This window comes from Cryptomeria japonica, chromosome 7 (assembly GCF_030272615.1).
Source record: "Cryptomeria japonica chromosome 7, Sugi_1.0, whole genome shotgun sequence".
NCBI classification, from domain to species: domain Eukaryota; kingdom Viridiplantae; phylum Streptophyta; class Pinopsida; order Cupressales; family Cupressaceae; genus Cryptomeria; species Cryptomeria japonica.
This window is the reverse complement of record NC_081411.1, coordinates 120,004,309-120,018,859: the sequence shown is the minus strand read 5'-3', so window position 1 is coordinate 120,018,859 and position 14,551 is coordinate 120,004,309.

The following is a 14,551-nucleotide window of genomic DNA, read 5'->3' as shown; positions in this document are numbered from 1 at the left end:
TCCCAAAACCTCTTCCTAGGGCTTAAGAAGTATTATCATGAATTTTACCTACCCCTAAGGTATCTGCCTTAGTTATCGGTTGAGCTCCTATCGGTGCAGGAGCAACCACCTCTATCGATTGAGTAACCAGAGCATTCCCATCTACAAATTGATCTTCTGACTACCTGACCCATCTCTAGGTATGGTCTTACTAGATTTCATTAACCTTTTCTTTCCCTTACTCATTTGATCCTCCATTACTAACCATGGATTTTTGCTTCTATAGAATTTTGCAATGTGTCCAACCTCATTACATGCATAACATGTAACATTGTTCTTTTGAATTGATTTGCTAAAACCGATATAATTGCTAGACCTGCACTGATTAGACATATGTCCAAATTTTCCACATGCATAACATTTAACATTCATTCTGCAATCTTTTGTCTTATGTCCATACTTATTACATTTAGAACATTGACCGGGAGCATAATCAAGGTTTTGATTTGCTCTATTTCTACATTGCCTAGCCATGTGGCCAAATTTATTACAAACAAAGCATCTACCATTAAATTTATAAGCATTAAACTGCCTTACCAATGCCTTATAGTTTTGATCTTCATTTGCAGTACTAGAACTATGTCCTTGTTCAAATCCAAGTCCACTGGAATCTCCATTCTACCTTTGTCTCTTCAATAACTCATCTAGTTGTGTTGAACTAATCTTGAATTTTTCTTTATACTCACTTGCAATAGTTAGATCATCTCTCTAAATTATTATTTGTCTCTCAAGCTCTTGTTCATTACTCTGGGATTGTACTAAATCAGTTCTCAACATATCATTCTCATGAACCAACCTACCACATTCTTCAAATTTGTTCTTCAGAGATACAGCAAGATTTTCTTCCTTTTTCTTCCAATCTAGAATCTCCTTAGACATTCTCATAGTTATGGCTTGCATTTCAGTTCTCATGACCATGTTCTCCTGACTCAGCTTTTGACATTATTCCTTAAGTTCATCTTTCTCTTCATCATCCTGATTTTGCAAAAGTTCCTTCCTCCTAGCTTGAACAGATGACAGCCTCTCCTGTAGGACAAGAATGAAATCCTTAGCAGAATTCAATTCATCTTGTAACTTCAAGTTTTTCATCCTTTCAGCATCATAATCTTCAAGTGCCACCTCAAGTTGCTTTTCCAAACTCATATCCATGGATTCTGGATTCAAGATCTCCCTTAAGTTGTTAAACTTCCTTCGAGGTATAAGGCTTTGATACCAATTGTTGGAATCCAAGAACACTGAGAGGGGGGGTGAATCAATGTTTTACCAGAATGATCAATTTTAACCTTATTAAAACATACATACACCAACCGGTATACCAGTACATATAGAATTGAAAGAAGTAAAGCAACCAATAAGCCAATCACATAAATGAATACTATAACATAGAGAATCATACGTGGAAAACCTTAAAGAGGAAAAACCACAGTGGGATTTGTGACCCACAATATCAATTTACTGGCCATATGAAGAGATATTACAAAATATAGGGGCCTGCACTTGCAGGAAGGCTTACATCCTAGAGCACACTGCTCAATCACAAAAGGAGCCTCACTGACTACATACAAATCCAAACTACAATCCAAAGAAATGATTGAACTGCAAAGATAGCATCTTCTATGCCTAAATACAATTCCGATTAAGCTCAGTTTGTTTCAGTTTGAAACCCTAAACCCTTACTGGAATAACCCTTACATAAATATCCTCACTTACATAATCTCTCTCATATATTTTGCATCTCAATCATTATTTCCTTCCCAATATATATTCTCTCACCATATCAAAATGATCTAACCTACTAATCTATATACCCTTTACAATTCATCATGCCATATGTCGGCTTACAAAGATATTTTCAATATGAATATACATGTCGGCTAGATAACATAAATACATGAATATCAAAAACAATTGTCGATGCTGGATCCAAAAGATGTCGGCCTCCAATATTGATAACCTAATTCTAAATCATGTCAGCCTGCATTGTCGATAACCAAAGAAATCCTTTGAACTTGTCGGTGCCGGTGAGTGAAGTGCCTGTCAGTACACAACTAAACCAAAATATGAAGCCAAAACAAGTTGCCATGTTGCCATCAATGACAACATAGTGAAACCAACCAATTGAGTATCAATTGCCAACAATTTCTTGTCCATTATGAGTAAATTTTACACATTGATGATATGTCAAGGTAACCTCTTGCATATCATGAATCCATGGTCTACCCAGAATAATGTTGTAAGATAAATTCAAGTCCAAGACTTGACAAATTGTATCTCTCTCAACTGGTCCTATTTTGAGTGGTAAAACCATTGTTCCCCTAGAAGAACATTCTTCTTCGTCATAGGCCTTGATTTTTATTTTCTTTTTAGGATCTATTGCATTTTATGAATATCCCAAAGCTTTTATCAAACTTATTGTACAAATGTTTAAGCTAGCTCCTCCATCTATAAGAACACGTTTGACACGGGTTGTATGAATAGTGACTTCAATGTGTAGGGGAGCATTATGAGAATGTTGCAATGATACATTATCATTTTCTGTGAATGACAAGAAATGAGGGGCTATGATATGTCCCACCATGTTTTTAAATTGATCAACATCCAAGTCCTTAAAGTCTATTGTTTCCACTAGAGATTTTTCCAATATTTCCTTATGCATTGGTGAGATTTTGAGCAACTCTAAGATTGATATTTGCGTGGGTATTTTTTGTAATTGATCCACTAAGTTGTATTTTCTTGAAGTAGATGTTGTATTGTTTGTTATACCCAGAAATGTTACCTTTGCCTTACTTCGAGTAATTGCATTCATTGGTTCTGTAGATACTTTGTATTTAACAATGATAGCATTCACTACATTGTCATATTTGTTGGCATATGCTGGATTTGGTTTAGTGTTGTCATTGATGTCAACATTGTATCCCAGTTGGAGACTATCCCAATTGGACCTATCCTAGTTAGTCTTGGTGATCATCTTGGTTTTGGCTATGATTCTGATCTGGTATGATCAAATCTATGGAATCAGTTTTGGATGCTTACTCTGAATGGTTATATGTTTGCCACATTCTGTTGGTTCATGATTTGTTGCTCCAGTTGCTATAGCTTTTGTTCCCGTTTGGTATTTCCTAGTACCGGTTAGCTTTACCGGTAAGCGATATTTGATGTTTTGGTCAAACAATTTTGGTTCAGCTTATGGGAACGACTTCTATCATATTGAAGGTATTCCTTGATCATGTCCTAACTATTTGGTGGCATTGCATTGGTTGGTGTGTTGTTATGGTGGTCCTATTTGGATACGATTAAACTTTATGTTACTTCACTGAGGGTTTGTACCGGTTGGTGAAGCATGTTGGACTTTAGTCTTAGCAGAATTTTTGGCAGATGGAATTGTTTGGTTACTTTATTTAGGTCCATATTATGTAATGTAAATCATAATATTGGTTTGATGGTATCATGTGATGTAATTTTTGTAATAATGGGTTTATCAGTTTAGGGTTTAGCTGACCTTGTCGACAAGGTTGATGATATGTATTTATAGGTGACTTATTCACGTAATTAGTATGGATGGATGGTTATGTCTGATGAATAATGATGAATAACAAATACCCTAATCGATATTGAGAGGAGGGGGTGAATCAGTACAGACAAAAACTTTTCATCAACTTATCAAGTTAAAACAATGCTAACCGGTTGTCTTCATCACTGAACTTAACCATGGCAATACCGGTTAAACATAGTAAGACTTCAGACAGCAAAACTAGAAAAGTTGAATACTTCAAATAACATTCAACACTTGATAACTACTTCACCAATATACTCATGCATGTGTTGTATTAGTAATATCATAGCCATTTGCTTTGCATGCATATTCACCTAAACAAAGACTGCTTAATCATCACAAGAAAAATGCACAACTCATAACACACAGACTTCTCACGTGGAAACCCAAATGGGAAAAACCACGGTGGGGATGAATACCCACAAGCTTATTTTTGAACTCTTTTTAAGCTCACTCTATTAGGAGCCTAATCTGGTTAAAGACTTTACAATAAGGTTCTATTAGGAACCTATCTTGTTAAAGATCACTCGGTTAAGGGATGGCTATATACCCTGTTAAAGGTTACCTCACTAGAGGATTTCAAGAACTCAATGATCTTGAGTCACCTGGTTAGAGGATTTACAATAAGCCTGTTAAAGTTACCCGGTAAAGGGATTTTCCAACTGTTGAAATGGTTAGAAGACAATAGGTAAAGCTCTGATCTGATAACAGCACTACATGCCAAGGCAGATCCTTTTCAGCTCCTCTACTCTGCAATCACACTCTGTAGTTTTCCACTCACTAGACTGGCAAGTATCTCATCACTCAGATACACACACAACATTTGCCAACACAAACAATAACAAACATCATCGACCTTATAGAAAACAATTAGGTCGGTGGCATAAACCCTAAACCCTAAGCATTTTAGGTTTACAATACAAGTGGTCCAATCCTGACTGTCCAAACACTTTGCATAGAATAAAACAATCTCAAACAAATCACAAGTCAATATGCATCATCCATTCTTCGCCGCACATGGGAATCAATAACCCATCATGCTCTCTTCTCATACCGCTAAGAAGAATGATCATTCCCGAGCTAGACATTTAATGCAATCGATCTTCACATGCAAGATCCTCAAGGAAATCATTCACATGTACAAAACTGATGTGGCATCTTGATCTCATCTTCATCTCTTAGCTAACTCATCACAGAATATCACTGGTTGCATCGCACAAGCTGGATTACCAAACCGGAAACCCTAGAGCTGAGACTACCAACCGGTAGTCACACTTAGTGAAACCCTGACACCGGTTTACTTCAACTCTTCATACCAGTTCACCTGCACTTATTGACATCAATGACAACATGCATTATCATCATATCATCATACTCGTTCATCATATGCCAACAATCTCCCCCTTTAGCATTGATGGAAATACTCAGTGTAGCATTGCAACTATAAACAACATAGACCAGTGCAACTATAACATATATCTTCTCCCATATCATATATCTTCATCATAAAATATCTTCTCCCCCATACATCATCAAATATCTTCTCCCCCTTTGACAACAATGCCAAAGTGGAGGCACAAGCTTCCATTCTCTACTATGTTGCTCCCCCTATGGAGTAGCATCCTTCAACACATCAATCTTGAAAGATTTGACACTGTAGTACTTGACTGATGTGGAGCACCAACTTTAGTTGACTTCATGAAGGGGCAGAACCCCTAATTCACCTCTCAAATAGGTAAATGTAGTCTTCGGTAAGGGCTTAGTGAATATGTCTGCTAGCTGCTCCTTACTAGAAACATGTTCTAAAACAACCTACTTATTTTGAACCTTCTCTCTCAAGAAGTGATACTTAAGCTCAATGTGCTTAGTTCTAGCATGCAATACCGGATTTTTGGAAATATTTATTGCAATTATGTTGTCACAAAATATATTTACCGGTTTAGATATAGGTACTTTGAAACCTTTCAATACATGTTTCATCCAGATTGCTTGAGTGCAGTTCATAAATGTTGTCACACATTTTGCTTTAGCTGTAGACTGGGAAATACAGCTCTGCTTCTAACTTGTCCATGAGACTAGTCTTCCACTAAGAAAGAACACTCCACCAATTGTGCTCTTCTGGTTGTCCACATTACCTACCCAATCGGCATCGGTATATACTTTGAGATTAAAGTCACCATTTTATGGATACCACAATCCATAATCAACTGTTCTTTTTAGGTATCTAAGAATCCTCTTGACAGCTACCAAGTGGGATTCTCTTGGACTTTTCTGAAAACGGGCTACTATGCCCACTACATGAGCAATATCTGGTTTGTTGTGTACCACATAGTGCAGCTTACCGATCATTGACCGGTACTCCTTCTCATTCACCAATGTTGAATCATCTTCCGTAGTCAATTTGCAATCGGTCACCATTGGTGTACCAAACGGTTTTCTCTCCTCCATGCCAAAAGTCTTCAATACCTCTTTGACATACTTGGACTAGGTAATAAAGATACCCTCTTTCATTTGTTGAATATGTAGACCAATCAATAATTTTATCTCTCCAATCAGAGACATCTCAAACTCTTTCTTCATTTCTTCTACAAATGCATCGCTCATTTCATCATCTCCTCCAAAGATGATATCATCTACAAAGACTTCACAGATCAGAATCTAGTCACCTTCAGATTTCAGGTAGATGTTGTTGTCCTCACTTGTTCTCTCAAATCCAATATTCACAAGATGAGAATGTAATCATTCATACCATGCCCTTGGTGCTTGTTTTAAACCATACAAGGCCTTGTGTAATCGACACACCATGTTACTATCTTCTGATAAGGCAAACCCATCTAGTTGTTCTATATACACTTCCTCTTCTAGGATTTCATTCAAGAATGTAGACTTCACATCCATCTGATATACCGTGAATCCCTTAAATGCTACAAATGCAAATAGCATTCGAACACCTTCCAGTCTAGCCACTGGGTCAAAGGTTTCTCCATAGTCTTCTCCTTCTTTCTGAGTGTATCCCTTGCATATAGGTCTTTCCTTGTTCCTTACAACTATGCCTTCTTCATTCAGCTTATTTTTGAAGACCCATTTGGTACCTATGACATTCTTGTGTTCTAGTCTGGGTACCAAAGACCATGTTGCATTCTTTTCTATTTGGTCCAGCTCTTCTTCCATTGCCTTAATCTAGTATTCATTTGTAAGTTCCTCTCTAGTGGTCTTAGGCTCAAATTCAGAAATCATGCAAGAGTTATCTTTCACCTTTCTTCTTGTGAGTATCCCTGCATCTTTTTCTCCTATGATCTGGTTCGGATCATGATGTAGTTTCACATATCTAGGAATGAATCTAGCTAGTTCTTCTTGCTTTTCCTCTTCTTCTTCTTCTTCTTGCTTTCACAACAGCTTCTACCAGTACAGAAACACTGAGGTCTTTGTTCGATTCCTTCTTAACCCATTCCTAGAAAGCTACACTTGGTTCATCTTCCACTTGCTCGCTGCTGGTTTCCTCAGGTTTCTCAGGGGATTCATCAACCCTGACATTGATGCTCCCAACAATTTTTTGAGTTTTGTTGTTGTAGTATTTGAGAGCTTTTCTCTTAGTGGAATATCCCAGAAATATTCCTTCATCACATTTAGCATCAAACTTTCTCAGATGCTCACCTCTCTTGATATAACACTTACTACCAAATACTTTAAAATAACTCATAGTGGGAGTCTTCCCGGTCTATTACGCATAAAGGTTTTTATCTTTACCTTTCTTGATGAGTACCCAGTTCATAGTATAGACTACAATGCTCACCGCTTCTCTCCAAAAAGTGTGAGCAACCTTTCCTTGGATCAGCATTGTTCTAGCCGCTTCAACTACAGTCCTGTTATTCCTTTCTGCTATGTCGTTCTGTTGTGGTGTCCTTGGGGCAGACATTTGCCTCTTGATAACATTCTCTTCACAGTACATGTTAAATTCATCAAAAGTGAATTCACCTCCTTGATCAGTTCTTAGGCATTTTATCCTTTGGCCACTTTCCTTCTCTACCAATGCTCTAAAGGCTTTGAACTTCCAAAATGCCTCAGACTTGTCTTTCAAGAATGTGACCCACATCATTCTTAAGAAGTCATCAGTAAGAATCATAAAATACCTATCTCCCTGAATACTTCTAGTTTTCATTGGACCACACAAATTAGTGTGCATAAGATCAAGTAAGTTCTCTATTGAAAAAGACTTACCTTTGAAAGTTGAGGAAGACATCTTCCCAAGTTGACATTCTCTGCACAAGGAATTCTCTGGTTTGTTCAGCAAAGGCAATCCTCTTACTGCCTTGATCTTACTGGCTTTTACAATATTGTTAAAGTTTATATGACAAAGTCTCCTATGCCATGTCCAACTATCATCAAACTTAGCCATCAAACACTGACTAATCTTGGCATTCAATTGAAACAATAAGGTTCTGTTAGGAACCGATCCTGTTAAAGATCACTTGGATGGCTATATACCCTATTAAAGGTTACCTCGCTAGAGGATTTGAAGAACTCAATGATCTTGAGTCACCTGGTTAGAGGATTTACAATAAGCCTGTTAAAGCTACCCAGTAAAGGGATTTTCCAACTATTGAAATGGTTAGAAGACAACAGGTAAAGCTCTGATCTAATAACAGCACTACATGCCAAGGCAGATCCTTTTTAGCTCCTCTACTCTGCAATCACACTCTACAGTTTTCCACTCACTGGTCTGGCAAGTATCTCATCACTTGGATACACACACAACATTTGCCAACACAAAAAATAACAAACATCATTGACCTTATAGACAACAATTAGGTCAGTGGCATAAACCCTAAACCCGAAGCATTTTAGGTTTACAATACAAGCGGTCCAATCCTAATCGTCCAAACACTTTGCATAGAATAAAACAATCTCAAGCAGATCACAAGTCAATATGCATCATCCATTCTTCATTGCACATGGGAATCAGTAACCCATCACGCTCTCTTCTCATACCGCTAAGAAGAATGATCATTCCTGAGGTAGACATTTAATGCAATCGATCTTCACATGCAAGATCCTCAAGGAAATCCTTCACGTGTACAAAACTAATGTGGCATCTCAATATCATCCTCATCTCTTAGCTAACTCATCACATAATGTCAACGGTTGCATCGCACAAGCTAGATTGCCAAACCGGAAACCCTAGTGCTAAGACTACCAACTGGTAGTCACACTTAGTGAAACCCTAACACTGGTTCACTTCAACTCTTCATATCGGTTCATCTGCACTTATTGACATCAATGACAACATACATTATCATCATATCATTATACTAGTTCATCATATGCCAACAATGTCTGCATTATCAGAGAGTGGTTTAGATGTGAACAAGGTTATATCATTCAGCAAAGGTTTTGTATTGTAGGATAGACATCTGTGCTTAACTGAAACTGTATCAAGCATTAGTAGATGCTACTTTCATAGTTCATTCTTTTTGGATTGTAGTTTGATGCTTTGTAAGGCAGTGAGACTTCTCTTTTGTGTTGAGCAGTGAGCTCTAGGCGGTTGGCCTGATTGCAAGTGCAATCCCTATTGTAATTATTTCACATACTGCTGTAGAAGTATTATCTCATTGTGGGTAGGGTTTCCCACTGTGGTTTTTCCCTTTACCAGGTTTTCCACGTTAAAAATATTGGTGTTGTGTATACTATGCTTACATGTTTTATCGTTCATGGTGTTGGTTTCTTTGTGCTTTAGTTCAAAGATTTTGATATGCAATAGTTCTGATTTCTGATAGTAAACGGATTCACCCCCCCCCTCTCAATTTACTCTTAGTATCAGATCTATCTAACAATTGGTATCAGAGAAAGGTCCTCTCTAGAGAATCTTAACCGCTTGAGGAGATCCAATGGCAACTACATCAAGTTCTACATTCAATCCCTATCGAAAGGAGTCCCAAATTTGATGTTACAAATTATAAAATATGGAAGGAGCAAATGAAGATTCATCTTAGATGTCTTGGAGCTGAAGTTTGGGAGACAATGGAGAAAGGATATATACCTCATGATCCTAATTTTGGAACACCGGCATCTGTTGATGAACAGAAGAAAGTTGAAAATGATGTTAGAGAAAAAGAAGCATTGATAAGTGTCATATCTGATGAAATTTATTGAATGTTATAGAGTTGGAGAATGCTAAGAAAATCTGGTTGAAACTTGAAACTCTTTATGAAGGTGACCAAGTAGTGAAGATTGCAAAAATTCAAGGTTTCTGGGTAATGTATGAAACTTTGAAGATGGAAGAAGATGAGAATATTAGTTCTTTCATGGATAGAGTAAATGAGATTATCATGGGTATCAAATTTTGTGGGGGATCAGGCAGTGAGGATGAGATTGTGTCAAAGGTTTTGAGAGTTCTACCGTCATCTTACAAGATTAAGGCTATTGCAATCAATGAACTCTAGACAATGTCAAGTACCCTTGTTACCAGAGATACATTGCTTGGGAAATTGACTACTTTTGAGCTTGAAGAACTTGGAGATCAGAGTGATACTAAAACTGAGATTGCATTTAAAGCATCTGCCTCCGATAAGCAGAAGATATATTGGAAGGAGATGTATGCTAAAGATTTGGTGGACATTGAGAGAGAAGAAAGAGAACTTGAAGAGCTGGAAGCTCTGATTAATAGAAGAATTCCTAAAGGACCAAATGGAAGTAAGTATGAAGGAAAATTCCCTTTTAAATTTTTTTCATGCAATAAGATTGATCATTTTTCTTCTAAATGCCCTGAAAGAGCTGCCAGGAATCATGAAAGATTTGTGAGGAATTATAAGCCTAATCCGGCATATCAAAGCAGACCTAGATTCAAAAGGAATAAGGATAAATCATGTTATTATGCTGGTGATGATGATTTTGGTATTACTAATGATGATGATGATGAACTGGTGAGTGGATCTGACAATGGAAGATCTGGTAAAGACTGGGTTTATATTGCTATCAAGGATGATTCTTCGGAACCTATCATTGAAGAAACTCATACTGAGGAGAAAGCTTTAGCTGCAAAAACTAAAGAAAAAGATGAATGGGTTATAGACAATGGTTGTTCACATCACATGATTGGTGACAAGAGAAAATTTCTAACATTGGAAGAATTTGATGGCAGATTAGTCAGATTTGGAGACAACAAGGCATGTAGGATCAAAGGAAAGGGAACAATATCATTGGATGGGAAGAATAATACTGATAATTGATGATATGATGAATTAATAAGGATCCAGACAACTACTGAGAGAGGGGGTGAATCAGTAGATGGAAAACAAACTAAACTTTCACCAAACTCAAACCCAACTCACAAATAAATCATTGAACCAACTTGTTCAAACACTGAGTAATAAACTGCAACTCCACTGTCAAGTTTACCGGTTGACTAGATAAACAAAATAATAGTGTAACAGATCTAAAATTCTCAAACCATTTAACCAAAACATCAAACCACTTTACTAACATTAGTAAAAGCAGTATTCAGATCACTGTCGGTCATCTTAACACATCTAAGTGGATTTATCAGTTAACCAAATTAACCATATCAAAACATAACCACAAAAACCATTCACCACTTGACACAATGATTTTTAACGTGCAAACCCAAATGGGAAAAACCATAGTGGGGATAAATACCCACAAGTATTTTGAACTCTTTTGAATTTCGCCATGTTAGGAGCCAAGCCTTGTTAGAAGCTTTACAATAATTGTCCTGTTAGGAACAGATCCGGTTAAGGACCACCCAGTTAAGGGATTGATTACTATGCCCTGTTAAAAGCAATACCATGTTAGGAGTAACCTCGATAGAGGGTTTAAAACCTAAGCTAATGGATCACCTGGTTAGAGGATTTAGAAAACACTAAGCCTATTAGAGCTTACCCAGTTAAGGTATTTAATTATTGTAATTGTTAGAGAACAATAGGGTTTTGTTGATTTGGTAAATAGCACTACTCTGCTTGATCAGATCCTTTTCATGCTCCTATTTGCCTTCAAACATTCTGTAGATACTCCTTCTGGTTTAGCAATCAATCACATTGACACTTAACCAAAATTGCCAACACTACTACAAAACAACTCATCGACCTTATAAGCAAAATAATAGGTCGATAACACATCACAAACCTAAGATCTCGTAGAGATTACAAACAAATCGGTTCAAACATGACCGTTAGATCACATAGAAATCATCAACACATTCTACAAGACAACCTCAATCGCTTCTTGATCACCGCTCATCGAATCATGTAACTCGTCACGCAGTTTCCAATTCATACAATGTACTCGCTCGTTCCCAAGATAAAATTATTATCTCTACGCACCAAAAACCACTTGATACTCATCATGTGCAACATGCATATGTGGCATAATCATCTTTGATCACCATTTGATCATAGATCAACACAACTGATTCACCAAGCTCCATCGGTTAGGGTTTGGCATATCAACAAGTAGGGTTACCAGTTCATCTCTCTGCTTCTATAGTAATATCGGTTTCCTTCACTTACTCAACTACCGATTGCAAGACAACTCCATTACCAGTTACAATTGACATCAATGACAACACCTAAACTTCATTAATGCAATCTTCATGTAAATGCCAATAATCTCTCCCTTTGGCATTGATGGCAATACAAATATCAATAGCCTTTGATTGTGATGATTGAAAGTAATGCACATACACAGGTATAGGAATCTTAGTTTACATTCTACCATGTACTCTCCTTCAACTGAGTCTCCATGTCTTCAGCTGGTAGCTGGCTACAGTTCTTCTTGCTATAACCATACAGTTCTTCTCCCCCTTTGACAACAATGCCAAAGTGAAAGTAAAACTTGCAGTGTCTTACTTCACTGTTTTGCAACTAGTTGCTCCCCCTATGGAGTAGCTCCACTCTACACCAATCCTGCTTCAAGATCTTCAATAAACTCCAGGACTAATGTCTTCCACATTTGTTCAACTGACCTCATGTAGGGGCACAACCCCTAGTTGACTTCTAAGATACTCAAAAGTAGTCTTAGGCAGAGGTTTAGTAAAGATATCCACTAGTTTTTCCTTAGTAGATACATGCTCCAGTAACACATCTTTACTCTGCACTTTCTCTCTCAAGAAATGATATTTCAGCTCAATATGCTTGGTTCTAGCATGCAACACCAGGTTCTTTGAAAGATTTATTGCACTGGTGTTATCACATAAAATCCTTACCAATTTTGTGATTTTCAACTTAAAACCTTCCAGAATGTGTTTCATCCAAATTGCCTAGGTACAATTCATATATGTTGCAACATATTCAACTTCAGCAGTGGACTATGATATACAACTCTGCTTCTTGTTGCTCCAAGATACAAGCCTTCCTCCAAGAAAGAATGCACCTCCAGTTGTGCTCTTCTTGTCATCAACGTTTCCTGCCCAGTCTTCATCTGTATAGACTTTCAAATAAAAGTTACCTGCATATGGATACCATAATCCATAATCAATAGTACCTTTCAAATATTTGAATATCCTTTTAGTAGCTACCATGTGTGTTTCCTTTGGGTTCTTCTAAAATCTGGCTACTAATTCAACTACATGAGCAACATTCGATCTATTGTGAACAACATAATGCAATTTCCCTATCATAGAGCTATACTCCTTTTCATCAACGGATGCATAATCATCTTCCTTAGATAGTTTATAGCCTATAACCATTGGTGTCCCAACTGGTTTACAGTCTCCCATTCCAAATGTCTTCAATACCTCTTTCACATATTTGGACTATGTGATAAAGATACCATTCTTCATCTGTTGAATTTGCAAACTTGTGAAGAATTTTATCTCTCCTACCAGAGACATCTCAAATTCACTTTTCATCTCATTTGCAAAGTCATCACTCATGTCATCATTGCCTCCAAAAATAATATCATCCACAAACACTTCACTACCCAATATCTTATCTCCTTCAGTCTTGAGATATATATTGGTGTCTTCACTGGTTCTCTGAAAACCTATTTTCATTAGGTGTGAATGTAGTCTTTCATACCATGCTCTTGGTGCTTTCTTAAAACCATATAGTGCCTTATGTAGTTTACACACCATATCCTTTGCATCTGTCAAAGCATAACCATCTGGTTGTTCAATGTATACTCCCTCTTCCAGTATTCCATTTAGAAATGTTGACTTCACATCCATCTGATATACTTTGAATCCCCTATATGTTGCAAATGCAAGTAGAGTCCTAACACCTTCCAATCTAGCAACTAGTCCAAATGTCTCGCCATAGTCTTCTCCTTCTTCTTGTGCATAACCTTTGCATACCAATCTTTGCCATAGTTTATTTTTGAATACTCATTTAGTACCTATTACATTTTTGTTCATCGGTCTAGATACTAGGGTCCATGTATTGTTCTTCTCAATATGGTCAAGCTCCTCTTCCATAGCTTTGATCTAGTGATCATCTCCAAAGGCTTCCTTTTCTATTCTAGGCTCAATGGAGATCATGCAAGAATTCTCTCTAATTCTTCTTTTGGTTAACACTCCAGTATCTTTATCTTCAATAATCTGATCAGGATTATGATTGAGTCTGACATACCTTGGAATAACATGATCATTATCTTCAGGTTCTTCTTCCTCACTATCTTCATCTTCTGCAGAATCTACTTGTTCAGGTTGAACTGGTACTGCAGCATTCATTTCAACAACTTCTGGCTTCACCGGTTTTGGCTCCAAAATCAGAATGTAAGGTTCATCTTCCTTCTTCTCCTCACTGGTTTCTCCTATAACTTCAGGACACTCATCCACTCGAACATCAGCACTTTCAATGATCTTTTGTGTTCGGTTGTTGTAACATTTGTAGGCTTTTCTCTTGGTGGAGTAACCAAGAAATATGCCTTCATCACTCTTAGCATCAAACTTACCAACATAGTCACCTCTCTTGATAAAACATTTACTACCAAAAATCTTAAAATAAC